Source organism: Corvus brachyrhynchos, unplaced genomic scaffold, assembly GCF_000691975.1.
Source record: "Corvus brachyrhynchos isolate BGI_N302 unplaced genomic scaffold, ASM69197v1 scaffold331, whole genome shotgun sequence".
In the NCBI taxonomy this organism is placed as follows: domain Eukaryota; kingdom Metazoa; phylum Chordata; class Aves; order Passeriformes; family Corvidae; genus Corvus; species Corvus brachyrhynchos.
In genome coordinates this window covers 781,813-790,763 of record NW_008237229.1, presented here as the reverse complement: position 1 = coordinate 790,763, position 8,951 = coordinate 781,813, and the positions used below count along the sequence as shown (strand labels likewise).

Below are 8,951 nucleotides of genomic sequence, written 5' to 3'. Positions count from 1 at the left end.
TGAAGTGTGCACGTGACACATCACCAGACTCATGCTCATGTACAGTGTACACAGCAACCATTGCACTGTGGTAGAGGATGTCTGTGAGCAGCCCTGATTTCTCATGGTCCCCTTGGGTAATCGTGAGGGATGACCCATGGCTGCAGCATTTGCTCCAGGTTTTCCAGACCTGTCCCCCAAGAAATATTCTTCAGCCAACACTTAGGGTCAGCTTCATGTTCTTTAGAGTGTTTCAATACCCAGTGTCTCGGAGGAGTTCTGGTGTATGTACATATCAGTCAAAAGCAACTCCATGCCTTCATTGTCGAGGGCAAAACTAGCCCCCCTCACTGCCTCTCTCTTCACTACCTGCATTTTTGGGCAGTGACATATAAATACTGCAGTGCACAGGACCCATGTCTATTTTCCATCCACTTGAGACTAGATGGTTTGTCTTTGTATTCACCCATCAAAACCAAATAAAAACTCAACTAATCCATGACAGCTGAGGTCACACTATGTCTTAATTTCAGTAAGTGCAAACACAGCCCTCTTAGCAGAGAGAAAGGAGGAAAATAGCGGCACACTTAACCCCCTCTGCTCTGTAAATAGTCTTGTTAGCTCTCAGCTATCACAAAAGCATATCCTGCATTGCATATGGCAAATATTAACCAGATATTGAGTGTGGTTCTATTCACATGACAGTAAGTAATGCATTCAGTCCTCCAGGGTAGCTGTGCTTGGATGTGAGGGTCTATATTGACCTGTGAAAGATTGTGAAGGAGGAAGAGAATACTTTCAATGGTCTAGCAGGTCAGTGAGTGCTTAGTGCCACAGCTAAGAGCCCAAGAGGGATATTTCATTCCATGCCTTTGAACATTATCTCAGTTAAACAAACTGAAATGTGCAACTGAGTTTATTTTAGAAATGGTAAAAAATTATGCTGAAAGCAAACTTTGTGCATGAAGTGTCTATCATATCCAGGGAGCCTGAAATTATAGAATATACTTATACAGATTGTTCACTTTAATATGTTGCCAAAGTGTGTGAAGGCCAAGTTGCAGATTAAATTTCCCTTTCTTTCTCTTCCCTGCATATGATACAGTGATATGACCCAGATGATAATACATGAAGAAAAACTTCTTGAATTTGCCTACCCACAGGGTTCATTTGGTTAACTTTGTGATTAATAATTCTAGTAATTAGTAAGTGCTAAACAAATGGGGATTCTTAAATCTGATCTTTTGAAACTGCAGTCCCAGAGCATTCTCTTTGAATGTGTAAGAAGATGCAGTCCTGCCTGACATCCACAGTAAGAAGCCACTTAAGCTACCATCTGTGAATTTTGTTGCCAGAAAGCACAAAATTGGGTGTTCCTTGTCACTGCCCATGCTTGTTGGGAGCTATGCATTCTCTTAAAAAAAAAAAAAGAAAAAAAAGAGATGTCATTTCTTCATAGACCTTTTATGGTATATAGCAACCTTGCTGCCATTAGCTATTGCTGATGGACAATATGAGAGCTGTATCTGTTTTCTGTTCATTAACTTGGGCTAAGTAACTCATAGTGAGCATTTGTCTCTATCCAGAAGAGAGGGGGAAGAATGATTAAGGGCTAGAAGAGGTTGCATTGGTGGATTTTGTTTCTCACCAAAGAAAAGAGGGAGCATGGCACTGCAATATTATCGTCATTTCTAGGGCCAAACTAAGTCTCCCTTTTTCTCACTTGGACATTCACACTGCTATCCACACCTAAGGGTGGGGACAGTGTCTTGTTCTTGTGAGGACCTAAACTTCTCACTGGGCTTTCTCAATGACATTTAGCAGAAGAAACTCTGTAAACACCATATTTTCATGGGTATAACATCAGGTTGTGTGCAACCCACACTCCCACCAGTGTACTGTATACCTTCCAGTCATGCTAATTCTTACCTTCCTTTTCATATCTGTGAGGACTGTTTGGAGATGTACATTTTATTCATTTACAGGTTTATTCCAAAAAGGAGGACACTTAAAGAGGCTGAAGTCATCTCAGACTGGGGCATGACTTTTAAAAATGGCAGCCCTACTTGTGGGAGTACACTCTTGCCCTCGTTATGCAAAGGTCTCAAACCTACAATTTTGTCAGCTTCAGTGGGTAGTAGAGGAGGCCCCATTTCTCCATTCCTAGATATAATATCTTTTATGAGCTTGTCTAGGCACGAATTCATTCTATTGGTGCTGCTGAGTTTCCTTCTGCTATAGCTCCCTGCTATAACAAGAGGCAGACAGCAACGTAAAAGCAGCAATGTAAAAGCAGCAATGTATCTTAAGAAGCAAGAGAAATGAAAAGAGGTTAAAATATATTAATTAAAGCAGGAATTCAAAACAGCTTCGAAAAAATAAATTTTAAAAATGTCTCAGCTTAAAGAAATTGTTTATCTTAATCTGCATGGATGGGAGCCACCATCTTAATTTGCAAGTAATGAAAAATCAGTTAATTGTAAATTACATGTGGAAGACATTTAAAGTTCAGGGAACAAAACAAGAAATACTGCTGTCAGAAGTGAGGCAAAGCTAGAGACTGGAGTAAATCAATCTGAAATTATTTATAAAATTACAAAGCAGTATACAGCTGTTACATTAGACAACTTTCTCAACATTTCAGTTACAAGGGAGTACACATTTCAAGTTTGCCACTTTAGGAGACAATGACTTCGTGGAATAGCCAAGCAGAAATCTTGATGTAAGAGGAAAAGTTTTATTAACGTGAAACAGTCCAGAGTCCTCTCCTCATCATAACAAGTACAATTAAAAGTTCTTCCGCTAATGAATAAAATACTTCCTTCATTTTCAAAACAAGCTACTATAAGGGAAACTGTACACTGAGTAGACATTCATCCTCAAAGTTTTGCTTTATTAAAAGCTCAACATGAAAAACTCTAAGGAATTCCAACAAAACAATTTGCAAATCTTCAGGGATACCTTATGCCATGCCTCAAACAAGACCCCAGGGCAAAAAAATTAGAAAACATTAAGATTGATGAGATAAGAGTGATCCTGCAATTATACAACACCTCAGGAGAGGTGCACATTTCACAGAGCACAGTTGCAAGATCTATCATTGCATCAAAGAGAACTGCATATAATAGCTAGCCCAGAGAACTCCAAACAAAGCTGAGAGCCATACAGGAAAAGCGGCAGTGTGATAAAGCAGAGGAAATCCAGCTGTATGCTGATAAGCATGAAAGGATTTCGCAAGTCAACATGAAGAGGCCCCGGTCCGGTGACTCCGGTCTAATAATGAGCAAATTGCTTGCAACATTCAGTCCTCTGTAGGACACCTTGAAGAAAAGGCTGGAAGACTCTTGTTTGCTGCAGCTTGTGTTTGCACTGCCCACACACAGCCAAGTTGCTAAATATTCACCTCAAAGTCTCTACCATATTTCAGAGAGTTGTAAGATCTTTGATATTACTGTTTGTTTCAACAAGATGAAAGTCATGTCCTGAGCTGCCCCTGCTAAACTGCAAGAGCCGCTGGCATTGCTGTTGATGGATAATCACAGTGTGCAATGCGGAAAGACAAGCAAACCCAAAGTTAAAGGGAGCCATCCTCTTCAAAGAAATGGCATTTCTACCTTCAGCTCAAATACTCACTGTGGGTACAGGGTATGAAGGTTGCCAATCAATTTTACTAGCATTTAGAAAGAGATACAGAGATTATTATTCATTCTTTTCCTTTTGAGTTATTTTATCTCTGACATGCTAAAATTGGGATGAGTCTTAGGACTTCAAGCTGACAGCAAAGTGCATTAACTTTCAATGGCTAAAAGATCTAAAATTCAAAGTGGAAATAAATAGAGTCAATTATACATTGGAAAAAGACATTAAGGGAAGTGGTAAATTTATCATATCTTCAGTCTCTAAATCATTGTTTAATAACTTCCTAAAAGAGGTGCTGCAAGAATCACTAACGGGATTATGTGACGATGCTCCTTGGTCTGTGAAGGCTTAAAAGAAAACAACTTGTTGGCTAGTAAAATTGTTTCCAAACTCAAATTTAAATGTTTCCAGTGAATGAAACCTTCTGCCCACCCACATCCCATGGAAGTTCTCAAAACTGCACTGAAGTGAAGCTTAAATTGCACATAGGTCTTCTGCTGGCCCTCTGCGGTAGGGAGCAATGCATCCTGATCCATCAGGGAAGGCAGAGGTCAGCACTGGCAGCTACTAATCGCAAGCACACATGCACCTAGCCAGGCTTTAGTGTGTGCTCGTGGAAGTCTGCTTCATTACGTCACTCTCTGGAAGCACAAAAGGGACATTGCTTTGACTTTGAGTCACCGGGGCAAGCAAAATCTCGACTTTATGAAACGATACCTCTTCCATACAGGGGAATGTTTTCCATATGCTTTGGGATTAAAAATACAGCATCATATAGCAGAGAGTCATTTGGATAGATACATCTTGAGAAAAACCTTCTTCCTATGAAGAGCTATATAAGAAAATTAAAGAGAGGGAGACATTTTGTCTACATTTAACCATTAGTACCCTGAAATAAAACCTTAACTTCTTTTGGCAACTTCAGATTGTTCTGATCAGCAATAGAAAAAAAAGTAATGATTTTTTAAGGAATACTCATACTTTTATAACTAAGGCCAAAAATAATTATTATGTTGATTTAATTTAAGCACCTACTGATCAACAATACACCCCCACACCCCTCCCCCATAATATCATGGAATAATCCGTTTACAGGAGATAAAATATTTGCATTCAATGACAAGTCATGGCTTAAGAAGAAATTTTTTCCTTGTTTAGAAATGTAAGCCTGGTTAAACAGGTACCTAATTTTTACACTTTTCATTCCTCTACATCATCCTTTAGCTTCTGGATGCCCTGCCACTGACTCACAAGTCAAAAATCTCACTGCATTCTCCATATGCAAATACAGAGTGTAACCACACCATTCCTTAAATTCTAAACTTATTCTCATAAATACACTATAAAATCTGGATTCCTTAAAGCATTCATTTTAGAACTTAAATTGAAGGCTCAAAAAGCTCTTTTTATAAATTTGCCAGTATGTTTTTGAAAAAAAAAGAAGAAAGATGGAGTTAGAAAGTCCTAGTTTTGCGGTGGTATTACAAATGCTACTAACATTCTACCTCTGATATCTACCTCAGTATCATAGCAGTTCCTTTCAGCCACTACATCGTACCCAGAACTTTTTTCAGCATCACTGTTCCTTAGTATATACACATCACATAAAAATGACCTAATTTCTCTGCTGCTAGACATAAAACTTCATCAGATAAAAGCTCTTCCAAGGTATCAGTCTCTAGGATATACCAGATCTACAGCAGGACTATTAATTAGCACTCATCAGAGAGCAGATCCCTGCAAGACATTCCTCCACATTAAAACCTCATTGGTCATTCAGAATTCTTTACTTTCCATTTGCTTTCAATTTATTGTTTAAAATTCAATGCTAGTCCTATGTCCTTCTTGCCTTACTGCTTCATTATCTTTGCTTTGGAAGAGTTCTGCCCTTCCAGGCATCTCAGGACACCAGGAATAGGTGAATATCACCAACACATTTTACAGCTCAATAAACTAAGAAACACAGCTGCTTGCTAGGGGGTTTTACACATAAGAAGATAAAATGAGAGTTAAGGCAGAAAGAGATCCCAGTCATAAAAGCGTGAATACAACTCCTGTTTCCAGATACCTTTCCTCCAAGCCAGTGCAAAAAAAAAAATCGAGATTTGAGGCTAAACTGCACTCACTTTGCATTAAGATTCAAATATCACTCCAAACCAGAGTACTTCAGATTTGCAACACAGAAGTATTAGACTGACATAATTTCTCTACATAGACTCAAATTACCCTGTGTTCAAGCAGGATAGAGTTTCTCTGGTCCCGTCTGTTGGTCAACAAGATGTTACGTTTTGAAAAATTATGCTTCTTCCTGTTTTTCTTAAATGAAGAAAAAAATTTAAACCAAGTACATTTAAAGTCTGAAACTGACAGGAATTGAGGAAGGAGAATGTGTTTGTGCAGAGAGAAGTGCATTTCTCTTGACTGATTTTTGTTAATATTGATCACAGTGCTTGTGAACTTGCTAACAGCTTAAAAAACAAATATCATAAAATATTCTAAGTCTCCTAAAACTCTTTAAAAATACTAAGAGACATGAAAAATCAGGGGTTTAAGAAGACTTCTGTAAAAATGTGGGAAGAAGACCTAGAGTCAGCATCAGTAACATGATGTTTATTGCCTCCAGTCTCTTCTCCCTCACTGGTTGTTCACCGTATGGGGGAGGCTTTGGTTACTGAGTGAAAGAAGTAAATATCTTACTTTGTTCATCTCCTGCAGGCTTCATACAAACAGTGGGAAGGGAAATTTGAAGAAGCAGAGCTCTGAGTGAAGCAGGAAGCTTTACAGGCCACCCTGAGGTGGCCGCAGTTCTCCAAGTGGCTCATGACAGGCATGATTAATGTAAGTGGAGAACTAAAAAGCTAAAGCTGTTTATTCAAAAGGACAATGCATTAGAGGCTTCCTGACTTCTAATGGGTCCTTATCCACTCCTATAGTGTACCTTCTGGAGCAGTCATTAGGCAGCCCTGGAAGAATGTGTCCTGTCATTCCCACTAGCCTATGGCACATGGAGGGTCAGCATTTCACCTGCAAGAGAGGGCATGCGCAGCGTGCTGAGGAAACCAAAGGGACGGGAGGTACAAGTGAAAAGGGGACATGGCATGTGAAATTTGAGGACAGTTCTTTGCACACTTTACACATTCTGGGAATACATTTCATAAATTACAAGCAGTCTGTGTGCAAGTTTTCCTCATCAGCATAACCCACGAGCATGATAGTGACTCTAGAAATGTCATCCCAGTGTCAGTGTTTCTATCAGCAGTAGGTGTTTGCTAGCACAGACCTGCTTGCATGCTTTTAAACCTCATAAAACACATACTCCAAGACTCATTCTAGACTGAAGACAATGCCCAATTAATACACTGGCTCCAAACAGCCTTGAATTTTGGGCAAGTTTCAGTTCAGCTCTGAACAGCCAGTTGCTAAGTCCATATTCTCATTGGAAAATTCTAAGGACTTCCATAGGTGTTTGGTACCCCTGCAGTTGGCATCATTTTGGGGGTTACTGTAAATACAATGAAGGTAATAAGAAATGTTACTGCCTAAAGACCACACAGATAATACCAGGCCACACATGCAGGTAGGCTGTGCAACACAACAGGATCATTTCAGCCTTTAGGCTTGTGACTTGAGAGGAGCTGTGATGTGCATTATGCTGTGGATTTGGGGCTTTCAGGGCAAAGGCCAAAGATAGTCAAAGTGTCAGCTGTCTGCAGATCCCAAGCATCCCCCCTTGAGTGTTTCATCCTTCCCCAGGCTGCCATTCTCTCAGTTCAGCCCAAAAAGTGGTTGCTGGAGCCACACTGTAAAGACGGGAAGATGAAACTGTTCTGATTAAAAACAACTCTCTCTCTCTCTCTCTCACACACACACACACACAAAAAAAAGTGATCAGGTTAACTGGACAACCCCTTACAGACTACAACCAACCAACAGGGTAGCAAATGGTGGTGAGGTGAGGGTGGGAACAAGTTGTCAAAACTTCCTCTACCAGCACTGTCAGCAAAGCTAATACAGTCCTGAATTTAAACCCTAAATCTTCTAGGGCATGATCTGACTGACACTTAGGAAAGCTGGTTCATGCTTAAGTGCCTGAATGAAAGAGACCTTAATCTCTTTCTCTTTTAGTTGTGACTTGGAGTAATGAAAACATTTTAGACAGAAGCATGATTGTTATGTTGATGATGTCCCTTCAACTATTTACAGAAGTAGTGCCAAGATACCACAAGAAAGGCTGAGCATAAAGTATTTCCAGCACATCAAAAAGCAGGAAGCATGGGAAATCTTCCCACTAGAAAAGCCTGATCTCATGGGATTTCCAGCTCAGTTGCTTAACTCTTGCTGTCCCAGCAGCTCAGAGAGTACCTTACATCAATTTGCCTCAAATCTGCAATTTCAGTGATTCATAGTAAAGCTGATAGGGAAGTGGTGGAAACCATGACATTGAGGGAGAGTTTAAGTGGGTCTTTTCACTGATTGAGCTTAAGGAAAGCCACAAATATAGTTGTTTAATTCAACTGCCAATGTGACTTGCTCTCTCCCAAACTGAGGCTTGGGGTAATTAAATCTTTACATCTTGACAAGATTATCCATTTTGCTGTGCTCTGATGGCCTGTGTGCCAGGGAAAGCAGCAGTGCAGGCCTGGATGGCAAGCAAACAAAACTACACACAAAAGTGCCTGTGTTTTGTCCCACAAATCACATCATATAGGAGCTACTTTCATGGCTGATTTTAGAGCTTCTGGGAAAACTGGCAGTGCTCTAAAGCCATCTACACGGGGTAAAGCAGCCAGTACAGCTGCCTTGGGACAAGCCCTGCAACAGGGTGCTAGGAAAGAGATGGAGCACAGCAATTTCCACTCTGCAGGGTTTGCACCAAGATGCCTTAAGTCTTCCATGTAAACAGGATGCAATAATATATAGATAGCTTGTGGGAAGAGTATACCAGCTGCTGTAATGATGTCTCTTAGCCACTTAGTTGACAGCCTGGTAACCCAGCTACAAGTTCCTTACTGCTCTGGAGCATCTGAGTTCCCAAGGGATCTTGTCTCTCCTGATCTCCACCTGCCTTGCTGATGGGGCAATCCTGCAGCACACTCCTGCTCCACTACCTGCCTAGCAGTAAACAGAGACTGCTTCAACCAGCCTAAGAGGTCTCCAAAGCCTTCGAATTCCCTTGGGAACCTGGGCTGTTAATACAAGGGACAAGAGCCATTCTCCTACGAAATACCTTGTATCAAAACAAAATGAAACAACCAACTTGTCTACTTTAATGGCTTTAATGAGTGCTTATCTTCTACCTTCCACCCTCCAATCTCCAGTTGCAAGGTGACCAA

At 40.4% G+C, this 8,951-nt stretch overlaps 1 long non-coding RNA gene across 1 annotated transcript in view; it reads right to left on the bottom strand.

Annotated features, from left to right (window-relative positions):
- LOC108445481 overlaps positions 1-8,951 on the bottom strand; it is a 29,817-nt gene that overhangs the window by 5,153 nt on the left and 15,713 nt on the right. The window lies entirely within an intron of this gene.